This window comes from Artemia franciscana, unplaced genomic scaffold (genome assembly GCF_032884065.1).
Source record: "Artemia franciscana unplaced genomic scaffold, ASM3288406v1 Scaffold_728, whole genome shotgun sequence".
Classification (NCBI taxonomy): domain Eukaryota; kingdom Metazoa; phylum Arthropoda; class Branchiopoda; order Anostraca; family Artemiidae; genus Artemia; species Artemia franciscana.
In genome coordinates this window covers 299,849-316,085 of record NW_027067390.1, presented here as the reverse complement: position 1 = coordinate 316,085, position 16,237 = coordinate 299,849, and the positions used below count along the sequence as shown (strand labels likewise).

General features: G+C 33.8%; 1 pseudogene; it reads right to left on the bottom strand.

Annotated features, from left to right (window-relative positions):
• Positions 1-3,542: 3,542 nt before the first annotated feature.
• The window catches only part of LOC136043569 (beta-alanine-activating enzyme-like), a 202,276-nt pseudogene continuing 189,581 nt past the window's right edge, over positions 3,543-16,237 (bottom strand).

Here is a 16,237-nt window from a genome sequence, read left to right as displayed (position 1 = left end):
AAAATAAAAAGATAGACATAAAGATTAATCTCTTGACTCCACCATCATTAGTAATATTAGTGGAATAAATCAAAATTTCAAATCAAAAGGCTAAAAAATATAAATTAATTTTCCATTAAACAATTTCGGTTAGTACCAAGCTGAGAAGGTCCAAACTTTCCTTAGATGATATTTTTCTTTGGGAGCAAAGATTTAATGATTCACGGATCCCAAAATGGACCTGCACTGCTCTATTGGAAACCCATTTGGTGATGTTTTTTTTTTCTATGAAGTAATGCTACCTGGATTTTTGCTACGAAAAATCTGGGCGGATTTTTGCTACGACATTTCCTACCGAGTAATGATACCTGGATTTTAGCAATATCAATAGTTTAATCTTTGAGGAAAGGGGACAAAATTTTCATCTCTTCAATACACAAAAAAAAGCTAGCTCAATAGGTTTATCCGTAGGGTATTTGGTTTCTCAAATATTTGGAAGCTCCCCCTTTCCCTTAGATGATTCAACTCGTCTCTCTTTGCCAATAAAATTGATAAAAATTAAGCGTACACCCAGGGATGACCTACAGGGTTCAAACTGTGTTTATTAATTTTCGCTTGAAACCCGATTTCTAGAACCAAGAAATGAGGCGCCCAAATAGACACATAGAATATCCAAAATCAGTTTCTTTTTTACCTTTTTGAGCAAAAAGAACGGTCGGAAACTTCGACAAACTTGATAGTTTAAAGCAGGAGTTCAAAAACTGTGGTACGCGTGTCCCTTGAGGGTATGCAAATACTTTTAAGGAGTACGCGCTGGACAAACAAAGAAAACAAGAGCTTAGAGCTCATATGGCACTTGTGACGAGGCAAGAAGAGCTAAAAGCTAAGAGCTCATATGGTATGAGCTCTAACAAAATTCTAAGAATCAATAGATTGATTTAAAAGGAAAAGCAGAGGCTTAATGCCGGTCAGGATTGAAAATAAGAGCTCTGAGTCACGATGCTTCTAAATATCAAAATTCATTAAGATCCGATCACCCAATCGTAAGTTATAAATACCTCATTTTTTCTAATTTTTCCTCTCCCTTCAGCCCAACCCCAACCCAGATGGTCGAATCTGGAAAAACGACTTTATCAAGTCAATTTGTGCAACTCCCTGACACGCCTACCAATTTTCATCGTCCTAGCACGTCAAGAAGCACCAAACTCGCCAAGTCACGGATCCCCTTCCCCCAGCTCCCCCAAAGAGAGTGAATCCAGTACGGTTCCGTCAATCACTAGTCAAGGACATTTGCTTATTCTATCCACCAAGCTTCATCCCGGTTCCTCCACTCCAAGTGTTTTCTAAGATTTCCCCCTCCAACTCCCCCCCAACGTCAAAAGTTCTGGTCAGGATTTGAAATAAGAGCTCTGACACATGAATTCCTTCTAAATATCAAGTTTCATTAAGATCCGATCACCTATTCGTAAGATAAAAATACCCCAATTTTCACGTTTTCAGAGAATTCCAGTTTACCCCTCCAACTCCCCCAATGTCACAGGATATGGTCAAAATTTAAGATCAAAGCTTTAAAGCACAAGATCCTTTTACATATCAAATTTCATTAAGATCTGGTCACCCTTCCGTAAGTTACAAATATCTCATTTTTCCAAATTACCCCCCCCCCCCCCAACTTCACCAAAGAGAGCAGATCTGGTCCAGTTATGTCAGTCACGTATCTTAGACAGATTTTTATTCTTCCCATCCAGTTTCATCCTGATCTCTCCGCTTTAAGTATTTTCTAAGATCCGACCCCCCCCCCCCCCAATGACGCTGGATCCGGTTGAGATTTCAAATAATAGATCTGAGTTACGAGATCCTTCTAAATATAAATTTTCACGAAGATCCGATCACTCCTTCGTAAGTTAAAAATACGTCATTTTTTCTAATTTTTCAGAATTAGCCCCCCCCCCCAATAGAGCGGATCCGTTCCAATTATGTAAATCACGTATCTAAGACTTGTGCTTATTTTTCCCACCAAGTTTCATCCCGATCCCTCCAATCTAAGCGTTTTCCATGATTTTGGGTTTCCCCTAAATTCCCCCCAATGTCACCACATCCAGTCAGGATTTAAAAAAAAGAGCTTTGAGACAGGATATCTTTCTAAATATGAAATTTCATTGAGATCCGATTATCCGTTCGTAAATTAAAAATATCTCATTTTTTCTAATTTTTCAGAATTAACCCCCCCCCCCCAACTACCCCGAAGAGAGCGGTTCCGTCCCGGTTATGTCAATCATGTATCTAGGACTTGTGCTTATTTTTCCCACCAAGTTTCATCCCAATCCTTCCACTCTAAGTGTTTTCCAAGATTTTAGGTTTCCCCCTCCTAACTCCTCCCAATGGCACCAGCTCCGGTATGGGTTTAAAATAACAGCTCTGAGACACGATATCCCTCCAACATTCAAATTTCATTAAGATCTGATCAACCGTTCGTAAGTTAAAGATACTTCGTTTTTTCTTTTTTTTTGAATTAACCGGCCCTCCACTCCCCCCCCAGATGTTCAAATCGGAAAAACGACTATTTCTAATTTAGCCCGGTCCGGTGCCTAATACGCATGCCAAATTTCATCGTCCTAGCTTACCTGGAAGTGCCTAAAGTAGCAAAACCGGGACCGACAGACTGACAGAATTTGCGATTGATATATGTCACTTTGTTAATACCAAGTGCCATAAAAACAGCGCTTTAACTCTAGAACCGGTAATTTTATTTATATTTTAGCAATAGTTTATTTAGTACTGAGAAGGGGTACCTTAAAGTTTTTTGGGTAAAAAGGGGTACAGTGTTTAATTAAGTTTGAGAACCACAGCTTTAAAGAATCACCCTAGTTTGTTAATTATGAACTTTTTAGTTTGTCTGGCCCGACTACTCAAGATCGATTGGGTGGTGTTACCATAGCTTCTAGAGCTCGGATAAGAGTTCCTAATAAAGAGCACAAGACTAAAAGCCCAAATAAGTCTAAGAAAAACCCATTAACTTCTCCTCCTTTGTACAAGAGCTAGAGACATTTTGTTTTATTGAAACTTACTTATTAGCTGCAAGTGTGAATTTTGAATTTTATTATGAAACAGAAGAGATTCTCTTCTAAAGCTCAGGAAAGGGAAGTCCCTAAAAATGTCCTAGTATACCTACTAGGAAAATACTACAAATCAGCTCAAAGAAAATACTAATTAAGTAAATGGGCGGCTTTGGGAGTTCCCTGTTATGCTACCACCTTTGATTGAAAACCTTGTCGACAAAGGGGCTCTAAAATTTCATTGTATTTTCAATAAAATTTAATAGTAAAGCACAAGTTTTCAACAGTTCTCGCTGATGGCTAGTCCTCAGGGACACTTTACAAATGGGTCCTTTGTATTTGAGACGATTAGCCGACACTGAGGCTCGCATATTAACTATAAGGTATCGAATTCCTTCAATTCACGTTAGTTATCCCATTGATAACTAAATTTAAATACAAATGTCTAAAAAAAAGCTTAGAAAATATAAAATTAAAACAATGAAAAACTTAATATCAAAATGTGCCTTAATTCTTACTAGATTCTAGTTGAGCTTTGTGGTATTCTGTCATCACTTCAAAAAACGCTTTCGACAATGCTAAATGCAGCGTTTTACGAATCCTCAAATCAACATCTGGACTGTCCTTCTGTTCCTCCTGCCCAATACTTTGTTTGATATCTGAAAAAAAACTTTATATACAATATTACAAAACACAAAATCACAAAGAAAAGAAGAACGAGGACAATAAACAACTAGCAAAAAATTTAGGAATTATGCAGATAATTTAATCAAGACCTCTGCTTGACCGTCCTCGGTGCAGAGTAAACTAATAATAATAATAAAAAAAAACCAAAAAATAAACGCAGAACTAAAATATGAAGACCCTTTGCAGTAACGGTGAAAGGGTAACGGTCCTCGTTCTTCTTTTCTTTGAAATTTTATGTCTTGTCATGATTAGCCAGCGTGGTCCAGCGTGGCCAGCATGGATCTGTCAGAATCTTAGAATAAATACTAGGTATACCAACTCGTAAAAGTTGGAAACCCTCCATTGCAACTAGCAAAAGTTGCAAGCTCCTCATTGCAACTAGCAAAAGTTGCAAACCCCTCATTGCAACTAGCAAAAGTTGCAGACCCCTCATTGCAACTAGCAAAAGTTGCAAACCCCTCATTGCAACTAGCAAAAGTACAAACCCCTCATTGCAACTAGCAAAAGTACAAACCCCTCATTGCAACTAGCAAAATTTGCAAACCCCTTATTGCAACTAGAAAACTTGAAAGTATGCAACTAGTTGCAAAACCCTCATCGCTGAAGATGATTGTAGCCTGACAGCCGATTATTACTATCAACTCCCCTACATATCTTACCACTGGACCCAAATTGGTCTTAACATCAAATACATATGAAACAAATATTAGGTACGCCAACTAGCAAAAGTTGCATCTCCCTAATTGCCAAAGATGATTATGAGCTAACGACCGACTCACAATTGGTGATATATCTGACAATTGGTATCGGTCTATTTTTGTTTTCAGTGTGTACCTTACTATTGAAGTTGTCCACCCCTTTAATCTTTCAAACTGGTAAATCTCATGAAGGAATTTTTCTATCAAAAAATGGATGACATATACTTTGATCAGCTTATCAAGGGCTATCGACTGCTGTCAAAAACAAGAGCTAAGAGCTCATATGGCACTTGTGACGAGGCAAGAAGAGCTAAGAGTCAACAGCTCACATGGCATGAGCTCTAACAAAATTCTAAGAATCAATAGATTGATTTAAAAGGAAAATCAGAGGCTTAATGCCGGTCAGGATTTAAAACAAGAGTTCTGAGTCAAGATGTCCTTCTAAATATCAAAATTCATTAAGATCCGATCACCCACTCGTAAGTTATAAAAACCTCATTTTTTCTAATTTTTCCTCTCCCTTTAGCCCCCCAGATGGTCGAATCTGGGAAAAAGACTTTATCAAATCAATTTGTGCAGCTCCCTGACACGCCTACCAATTTTCATCATCCAAGCACGTCCAGTAGCAACAAACTCGCCAAATCACTGAACTCCCCCCCCCCCCAAACTCCCCCAAAGAGAGCGAGGCTAGTACGGTTACGTCAATCACTAGTCAAGGACATTTGCTTATTCTATCCACCAAGCTTCATCGCGATTCCTCTACTCCAAGTGTTATCCAAGATTTCCCCCTCCAACTCCCCCCAATGTCAAAAGATCTAGTTGGGATTTTAAATAAGAGCTCTGAAACATGAATTCCTTCTAAATATCAAATTTCACTAAGATCCGATCACCTATTCGTAAGATAAAAATACCCCAATTTTCACGTTTTCCAAGAATTCCAGTTTCCCCCTCCAACTCCCCCCAATGTCACAGGATCTGGTCGGAAATTAAAATTAGAGCTTTAAAGCACAAGATCCTTCTAAAATCAAATTTCATTAAGATTTTAGAACAAAATATAAACTGTGTAGTAAAATCTGATGATTAAAAAAGCATTAAGTAAAAATTTTTTAGTACGAATCCATTCGGACGGAGAACCATGTTTAATACAATAACTCTTTTGTTAAGTTAGGAAAAAGAAATTTTTATTGATGCTATTTTCTTTTTTTTTGTTTAGAGATAATTTGATTGGAAGTGGTGTTTGTGGAAATCTGGAGTTCATTTATTTAAATATTTTTAAATCTGTTGTTACTGTTAAAAAGGAAGATATCATGTTAAAACAAATGACTAGGGGAAGAGATTTTGCTGCAACGAAAGGCTACTTTTTGCCCCAAAATGACAATACTCAACAAGGGCCAAATTGAAATAAAATGCAAATTTTCTCAGGCTCGTAACTTTTGATGGGTTAGACTAAACTTATATTTATAATGCATAAATTCTTTTGATGTAACTATTGCTATTAAAATTCCTTTTTTTTGGAGTTTATATTACTATTGAGCCAGGTCGCTCCTTACTATAGTTACCACGAACTGTTTGATGAGATTTTAAAACAAAAAGAAAAGGGACATGGCCAATAAGGTGAAAGAGATAAAGAACACAAAATAAAGTAAAACAGTTCAAAATAGGGATGAAACCTTTTCATTGACAGTGAACAGATATAAAATTTAACTGGATATTTCGAACACATATACAGTGTTCATCATCAGCAGTAAAACTAAAAGACATGAATAAAACTAAACAAAATTTATACCTACTATACTAATTACATATAGTTTATTGCTCTTATTTTTTTCAATGCAACAGCGGAAGCCGATCTCTTTGACCTTTTCGGTTCCGGTTCGTTAGATTTATCTGACATATTACGTGGACAGAGGTCATAGCTTTTAGGTGAGGTGATATTTACTTTATTTGACCTCAGTAAATTATCATAAATTGAATTCAATCCAAATTCACCTGTATCTCTGTTTATAGAATTATTCTTGAATAAAATTTTTCTAATTTCGATTGTTTCCCTGAAAATTTGCTTTAAACCTTGGTCCCTAGAAATCAAAGAAACATTTTCAAACAAAATAAAATGATGTGAAAAATTATAGATATGTTCCGAGAGGGCCGACGTGAAATCTTCAGGTTTGGTATTTTGCTTTAAAGACGATGAAATAGAATTATGATGTTATAGCAATCACATTTTTAAATTCTGGTTAGTACATCCCACATAAGAGCTTCCACAAGTACATGGGATTTTATAGATCTCACTTTGTTGCTCTACGGAAGTTCGATCCTTTCCAGAATTTAAAAAACCAGCCAAAGTATTACTACCTCTTAAAGTTACCTTTAAGCCATTATTTTGTAAAATTATTTTACGTTTTTCACTCAACCCTGAAACATATGGTAGAGAACAAAAAATATCTTTCTTTTCTGGTGTTTCCAGAATATCGTCAGAAAATTCTAGAAATGTTTTCCTTCTTTTTGAAAAAGTCAGGTCAATTAACCAACCCAGATAATGGTCACTTATTAAAATCCCTTTTAACAACAATAATTCCTCCTCAATGAATTTTGGAGAGCAAATTCGAAAAATGCGGTCAGTTAAGGATATGATTAAACCAATTTTTACTTGGCGAGCATGACCAGAGAAAGTAAAAGTCAAATTTTGATAAAATTTTGAATCAAAGAAAATTTTGAGATAGCCACTTTTTTCAACGTAATTGAAAAGTCCAGAAATTATGTCTTTGGGGATGATAATCCCCCCACTGCCCTCAGGTCAAGGGTTATAAGTTATACACTGGAGAAAGATAAGGTATATATACAGAAAAGAGTGACTGTAAAAACTCTAGAATGAGTTCATTGGATTGGTTATCAGAAGTTCTAGTGCCCTTTTTAAGATTCAGAGTGATCGGAGGGTGGACACCCCCCCATAACTCGTATTATTCTGATATGCATCAGTTAGAAATTTGCATCAGCTAGAAGTTAGAAAAAGAGCGTGCGTAGCTGTGTTGGCCTCAGGCGGCTTGGTACTGCAGTGAGTTAGTAGTAGAAGTAGTAACACTACAGCTCAGAGGAAGGTGAATAATCTAAATTTCTTTGGCTCATCACACCCATTTCCCCAAAAGTGGTTGCTAGCCAAAGTTAATATCCTCCATTCCAGGAGAAACTTCCTCTCTGGAAACAATTTCTAACGATCCTTCGCTTAAAAGGGTTCCCCCACCATACTGTATTTATTCTAACTATGCAGAGACTGTTCGTTACATAAAATTTACTAGGCTTTAAGCATATTAGACCGAAAGTTTTAAGTTTGAACTTTACTTCCAATACAGAGATACACATTTATTAAGTCTTTCAAAAACCAGATTATTGAGTTTTCAACTTAGAAATTAGGGAGGGGGGATTATAAGAAAAAAATTCCTCAAGGATAAAGTCCTACACCCTAAATTACTAAAGCCTAAAAGCTCTGTGGTCATTTGAAGCTTAACTATTCGAACTAAAAACATGAAAGTTTTACCGACTAATTTTGGAACCAGGGGCGTAAATTGCTATGTGCCTTCCACACCCCAGTTCCCCCCCCCCTCAACTGATGTTTAGTTTGTACAAAAAAATTAGGCAAACCTAAGATAAGCCTGCATAATTCAAGCAACCAAAGAAATAGGTTAGTTTTCTATAGCATGTCTTTGCGGTAATATATAGCTCATTTTCAGTTTTCAAAGTAATTTCCACTTGATTTGGGAAAATTGGCTCCAAATTTGCCCCCCTCCAAAACTTTGAACGGAATTGCGCCACTGATTGGAACCAAGATAATAAAAGCTATATTATTAAAAAAAAGAAGACAGAATTGCCACATCATGATAAAAATCAAGTGAGAGCCGAAAGCCCGAGCTCTATCTGTAACGAACACAGCAAGCGGAGGGAAGCCACATCAGGCTATTTTTGCAGTGGTAGTTTTATATATACATACAAATATAGATGTGTATATATATATATATATATATATATATATATATATATATATATATATATATATATATATATATATATATATATATATATATATATCTTCTATATATATAAAAATAAGTTGTCTGTGGATCTGTGGATCTGTGGATCAGGTGACGATCCACAAAAAAGGTAAAAAACTAAAAACTAAAAAAAAAACTGAAAAAACTAAAAAAAGTCAAAAACTACAAAAAAAACTAAAAACTAATAAAAAAAAAATAAAAAAGCTAAAAAACTAAAAAAACTAAAAAAACTAAGTAACTAAAAAAACTAAAAACTAAAAAAAAAACTTAAAAAAAGGAAAAAACTGAAAAATAGAAGAGAAAAAGAAAACTAATAAAATAAAAAAAAAAAAAAAATAAAATAAAAAATATATAAAAATAAGCTGTCTGTCTGTCTGTGGATCTGTGGATCAGGTGACGATCCACAAAAAAGGTAAAAAACTAAAAACTAAAAAAAACTGAAAAAACTAAAAAAAGGCTAAAACTACAAAAAAAACTAAAAACTAATAAAAAAAATAAAAAAGCTAAAAAACTAAAAAAACTAAAAAAACTAAAAAACTAAAAAAACTAAAAACTAAAAAAAAAACTTAAAAAAAGGAAAAAACTGAAAAATAGAAGAGAAAAAGAAAACTAATAAAATTAGGAATAAAATAAAAAAAAATAAAAAAGATATAAACTAAAAAAAAAGTAAAAAGAAAAAACGAAAAAAACTAAAAAAGCTATAAAAAAGGTAAAAACCAATAAAAAACTAAAAAGAAAAAAAGGAAAAAAAAACTAAAAAAACTAAAAACTAAAAAAAAACTTAAAAAAAAGGAAAAAACTGAAAAATAGAAGAGAAAAAGAAAACTAATAAAATTAAGAATAAAAATAAAAAAAAATAAAAAAGATAAAAACTAAAAAAAAAAAGTAAAAAGAAAAAACGAAAAAAACTAAAAAAGCTAAAAAAAAGGTAAAAACCAATAAAAAACTAAAAAGAAAAAAAGAAAAAAAACTAAAAAAAATTTTCATCTAAAAACTAAAAAAAACTAGAAAAGGTAAAAACTAAAAGAACTAAAAAAGAAAAAAAACTAACAAAAGGAAAATAACTGAAAAATAAAGGAAAAACAATCTAAATAAATGACGACACTCAAAGAGAAAGCGACCGGGACAAAAGGAATGTTCGATTAGCAATCAACAAAGCACCGGGACACAGGGAGTATAAATGACGACGACCGGGACACAGGGACATAACTACAAAGGGGACGCCGGGGTGCACAGGGGGATATATAAATGACGATGGCGACTCAGGGAATGGTCGATTCACAGGTGGGACATAGGGACACAACTACAATGGCGCGTAACTAATATGGCGCGTAACGACTTACGCGCGCGGGGGGGCTTGGGGGGGGGCGCGAAGCGCCCCCACCAACTAGGCGTTGGGGTGGCGCGAAGCGCCACCCCAAAAGCTAGTATATATATACATATATATATATATATATATATATATATATATATATATATATATATATATATATATATATATATATATATATATATATATATATATATATATATATATATATATATATATATATATATATATATATATATATATATATATATATATATATATATATATATATATATATATATATATATATATATATATATATATATATATATATATATATATATATATATATATATATATATATATATATATATATATATATATATATATATATATATATATATATATATATATATATATATATATATATATATATATATATATATATATATATATATATATATATATATATATATATATATATATATATATATATATATATATATATATATATATATATCATGAAAAGAGAAATCACCAATGCAACAGCACAAACACAAAAAAAAGAGACAGAAGGAGAAAAGGATGACTATTTTCCTAAATTAGTGATTAATGTAGACCAGCACTTGAATTAGGCCTTAACCCTACTCATCCATACAATCACATAGGTCAAACAGCATAGCCAAACACAATCAACCATAAAGAATAATCCATGAACAGGCAGTAATGTCGTCAATAAGTATAAGTCGTCATTTACCAGACAATAGAAAAAATAATAAAGACAAATAATTCAGATGCAACAACCCAACACAAGGGCTCATCAGGAGAATACACTGGCCTGTAGGGTTTTGCCACTTTAAATTCTCTACCCAGCCAAGTGTTGTGGCTACCACAGAATATCCATGGCATCCCCGTGTCAGGTATCACCCCCAAAATACATGCCTATGAAAAAAAAACAGCAAATGTAAAACAACCAAGTAACACCAAAACAAGCTTATCCTGTTAATACATCCCTCTTCTTAGCAACAATAGGTAAACTAAATATGATAAAACTTGCCAAATCAAAAGTATTAACACATTGCAAAAAAAAAAAATTAATGAACTAAAAAATTATAGAATTCATCTTTACCATGTGGCTATTTTTTAAAAAAATCCGCTCTATTAGAAACACAATTCAAAATAAATCGCGCTGCATCATCATTTGTCGAACCTCCGAAATTATTTGAAAATTTTTTTCAGTATTTCCAGATAATTCTTTTGATATTTATTTAAAAGTTCGTTATAATGAAAACTAAATTTTTTAAATTGCCAAGTTAATTTATTTGCAGAAAAACCTCTTGATATCAATTTTTGTCTTAAGATTTTACATCTATTTTTAAAATCAATATAATTACTATAAATCCTTGCATAACGAAGTAATTGTGAGAAAAACGCAGAATATGTGATATTTGAGTTTATATTACTTTCAGGGAATAGGAAACTAATCACTTCAAAATCAAAATCATCCGTTTTATTATACAATTTAAAACTTAATTTATTATTATCACAAATATTAACATTTAAATCTAAGAAATGATCTTCATGACCAGCGCCATGACTAGGTTCAAGAGTAAGCTCTGAGAGATATATATTTTTAGAAATATCAATGAAATCCTTACAATTTAAGACCAAAATATCTTCTAAATATCTTTTATTATTTGACAAAACATGTTTTGAATTATTTGGATTTTTCTTATCCATCATATATTTATATTCTAGTTGACTTAAAAACAAGTCAGCTATAAATGGGCTGGCATTCCCCCCCATGGGAATTCCCAAGATTTGCTTGTACAAATCACCACCAAATCTTATATAAGTATTGTATAAAACAAATTCTAATAACTCAAAAATCATATCCAAGCTGTAACATCTCAAGTTAACTGTAGTATTAAATCAATTTGTCCATATAGCTTTTTTATTATAAGTGTCTATTTTTAAGAACTTTTTACTAGATAAGAGGAAAGATTTCTTGATAACAGTTTTTAAATTATCTAGCACTACATTAAGTGATAAATTAGTATAGATTGTCGTAAAATCGAAAGACTCAATTCGTTTAGCTGAAACCATTGTTAAAGACTCTATCACCTGCAGTGAATTATTAACACTCCAATATGGATTAAAATTCGAAAACTTTTTAATACCAGGACAATAGGTTTTAAGTTTATTTACAATTTCCATTAAAATTAAAGAGAGGTCAGTAGCAGCAATGCGGGTTGGACATTTAGCTGCTCCAGCAATAAACTTTGGTTTAGGGGGATTCTTATGAAATTTTACAGTCCAATATAGGAAAGGGAACTTTTTATCATTGTCATTTATTTTAATATTAAAATTTTTAAAAAGTATTTCTTCAGTCTTGTCAATTAAATTCTCATCCTCTAAATTTACCTTTTCGTAAACATTAGTGGTGCATAACTCCCTTTTTAAGATATCACAGTACAGCTTCTGAAAAATTATGGCAAAATTATTATTAGCTTTATCCACTGGCACAATTACAAATTCATTTTGTAGATTAGCAATTGCTTGTTTAATCTTGGCATTATAAAATAATGATTTAGTGTTACTATTTTTTAAAAATTAGAATATATTTTATTTCTTATTCTACTAATAATTAAATTCTTCTAACTTTGAAAACTCTCTTTACTTTTATTCTCTTTCTTACACCACTTATCAATAAATAAATCAAAATCATTTTCCAAGCCATCAAGAACACTCGATGGTTTCAGATGATGAGAAAGACGGAAATTAGCCCCTTTATTCATTATAATTTGAAGATCATCTTGCTTTATTATATATATATATATATATATATATATATATATATATATATATATATATATATATATATATATATATATATATATATATATATATATATATATATATATATATATATATATATAAATATATATATATATATATATATATATATATATATATATATATATATATATATATATATATATAAATATATATATATATATATATATATATATATATATATATATATATATATATATATATATATATATATATATATATATATATATATATATATATATATATATATATATATATATATATATATATATATATATATATATATATATATATATATATATATATATATATATATATATATATATATATATATATATATATATATATATATATATATACTAGCTGTTGGAAAGGCGCTTCGCGCCACCCCAACACCTAGTTGGTGGGGGCGCTTCGCCCCCTCCCCTCCCCTAGGTCCCCCCCCCCACGCGCGTAAGTCGTTACGCACCATATTAGTTACGCGCCATTGTAGTTGTGTCCCTGTGTCCCACCTATGAAATAAATATTTATATGTTTTTAATTACGTAAAATTTGCTAATATACAGCATTCTTCGCTGTCCCATTGTCTGTGCATATAAATAGATTGTCAGGTCTACCGACTCTTGAACGTGCAACATATAATTATCCATGGGAAAAACAATCCGTATTCAGATCTATACCTCATTATTCTAATGATTGCCCTTGAGCTTTGTTGATGATGATTGCTAATCGAACATTCCCTTTGTCCCCGTCGTCATTTATATATCCCCCCTGTGCACCCCGGCGTCTCCGTTGTAGTTGTGTCCCTGTGTCCCGGTCATCATTTATATTTCCTGTGTCCCGGTCGTCATTTGTGTCCCGGTGTCCCAGTCTGTGATTTCTCTTTGAGTGTCCCGGTCGTCATTTATATTCCCTGTGTCCCGGTGTCCCGCTTGTTATTTGTGTCCCGGCGTCCCGGTCTGTAATTTCTCTTTGAGTGTCACGGTCGTCATTATATTCCCTGTGTCCATTTATATTCCCTGTGTCCCGGTCGTCATTTGTGTCCCGATGTCCCGGTCTGTAATTTCTCTTTAAGTGTTCCGGTCTGTAGTGTCATCTTATAATGACGTCATATATAAAGCCTTATATACTTATATCTTGCGAATATACAACATTCTTTGCTGTTCCATTGTCTGTGCATATAAATAGATTGTCAGGTTTACCGACCCTTGAACATTCAACATATAATTGTGCATGGAAAAAAAAAATCCGTATTTGGATCTATACCTCATTATTCTAATGATTGCCCTAGAACATTCCCTGTGTCCCGGTCGTCATTTATATATCCCCCCTGTGCCCCCCGGCGTCCCCGTTTTAGTTGTGTCCCTGCGTCCCAGTCGTTATTTATATTCCCTGTGTCAGGTCGTTATTTTTGTCCCTGTGTCCCAGTCTGTAATTTCTCTTTGAGTGTCCCGGTCGTCATTTATATTCCCTGTGTCCAGGTGTACCGGTCGTCATTTGCGTAACGTTCGGTAATTTCGTCAGAGGACAAACATGACGTCAGTCGACAAACAACTTCATGACGGAATGATGCTCAATCCTCATAATGACGTCAGTCGACAAACATGACGTCAGTCGACAAACAAACTTGACGTCATTCGACAGACACGCAGACAAACAACTTATTTTTATATATAGATATACTAGCTGTTGGGGTGGCACTTCGCGCCACCCCAACACCTAGTTGGTGGGGGCGCTTCGTGCCCCCCAAGCCCCCCACGCACGATATATATATATATATATATATATATATATATATATATATATATATATATATATATATATATATATATATATATATATATATATATATATATATATATATATCCGCCTTACGCCTCTATATTTTCCCAGGCTTCACGAAAAAGTTGATGAGATAAGACAAGTCTAATTCTGTCTTATCTTAATAAAGGTTCTAAATAGAATATAATCTGATAATAATAGCTAAATAATCTTCTTTTTTACCCGCTAAGGGAACAAAAGCGGGGTATAAACAAAGGACCTTAGACCTCCCTTAGATCCTCCTGAGCCATCGGTGGCGCATAGGGCGTCGACAAGGTCTATCCATTTATCACGAAGCTGTGCGGCTGCAGTGATATCTTCCCATTGGGGAGTGAGGGAAATTTTTGCCTTTTTTAGGTCCTGATCATACTGCCTCCGCAGTGTGCGTTTTGGTCGGCCTCGTCTTCGTCTTCCTTCAGGCTGCCATTGATACATTCTTGAGGGCAGTCTGTCTTCGGGCATGCGTAGAACATGACCCAAATATGTCCATCTTGGTTTTTTCAAAACTTCGGTCACTATGGGCTGGTTTGTTTTCAGCTGGATTTCCCTATTGATACTTTTCTGATGCCAACTGATTTTGAGGATCCTTCGAAGGCAAATGTTTTCGAATCCAAGGATATGTTTCTCAAGTTGTTGGTTGAGTTTCCAACATTCGCTGGCGTACATCAATATAGACAACACATTGCTGTTGAACAAACGCAATTTTAAACGAAGTGAGTATTTGTTGCTTCTCCAAATTAGTGTTAGTCTGTTGAAGGCGCTTGATGCTTGTCCAATCTTCTCTTGATTTCAAATGTTACATCGCCAGTATTTTCGATCCAGCTTCCTAAGTATTTAAATTCTTGCACCTGTTCAACAGATTTATCGGAGCATTGAAGAGTTAGGGGGGAGCCAGATATGGACATACTCTTTGATTTATCGACGTTGATCGACAATCCAACCTCTCGGGCTTTTTCTGAGATTTCATCAAATAGCAGCTGTAATCAGTTCTACTATCTCGGGGGTTATTCCATAGTATTTAAGGATTTTCTATAAGATTTCTCGGTCAACCGAGTCAAAGGCCTTTTCTAGGTCAATGAAAAGAAGATATAGCTTTTTATTCCATTCCTTTGAGTCGTCAACCAGCATTCTCAGTGTGAAAATTAGGTCTGCACATGATCTTCCAGGTCAGAAGCAATGTTGTTCATCACGAAGATATTGGTGAGGCAAAGGAAAAGGGAAAATAGCATAGAAAATAAGTAAAAAGGCTTTTTTTATGCCCAGGGGAAGGATCTTGGCTCAAAATTTGGTTCACGGTATTAGTCTTTTTTCGCAAGTCGTCACTCTTCTCTAAGCGGTTGGCGGCATTTAAAAAACATAGTGTCTTACATCATCATCAAAATTCTACTTCAGATACATTAAAAAGGAGGAAAAATGCGGTTCCTATTCTATGATCTTCTTCATCTTCGCTTTTGGATTTGACTTCTTGACAAGGGGGTGGGGTGGCCACGTAGAGGCTCTCAGAATTGTGGAGCTTGATCCGATTGTCTGTAGGGTAATATTTGTAGCAAACTGTATCTTTTGTTTTTGTCGCGATTTCGTGACCAGCACGGCTTTAATATTTTCTTTCTTCAACCTATTCCGCTTTTTTGTCTTGACATCATTGATCCAAGAAAAAATTCTTTCTGAGTCTGCGTTTGAAGGCGATAGGGAGAACACCCTCTCGGCGAGTTCTGCCAGATCTGGAAAAACTCTTTCGTCGGTAAAGTTCATAATTTCAGTCGGTAAATTTCAGATAGCCATTCACTC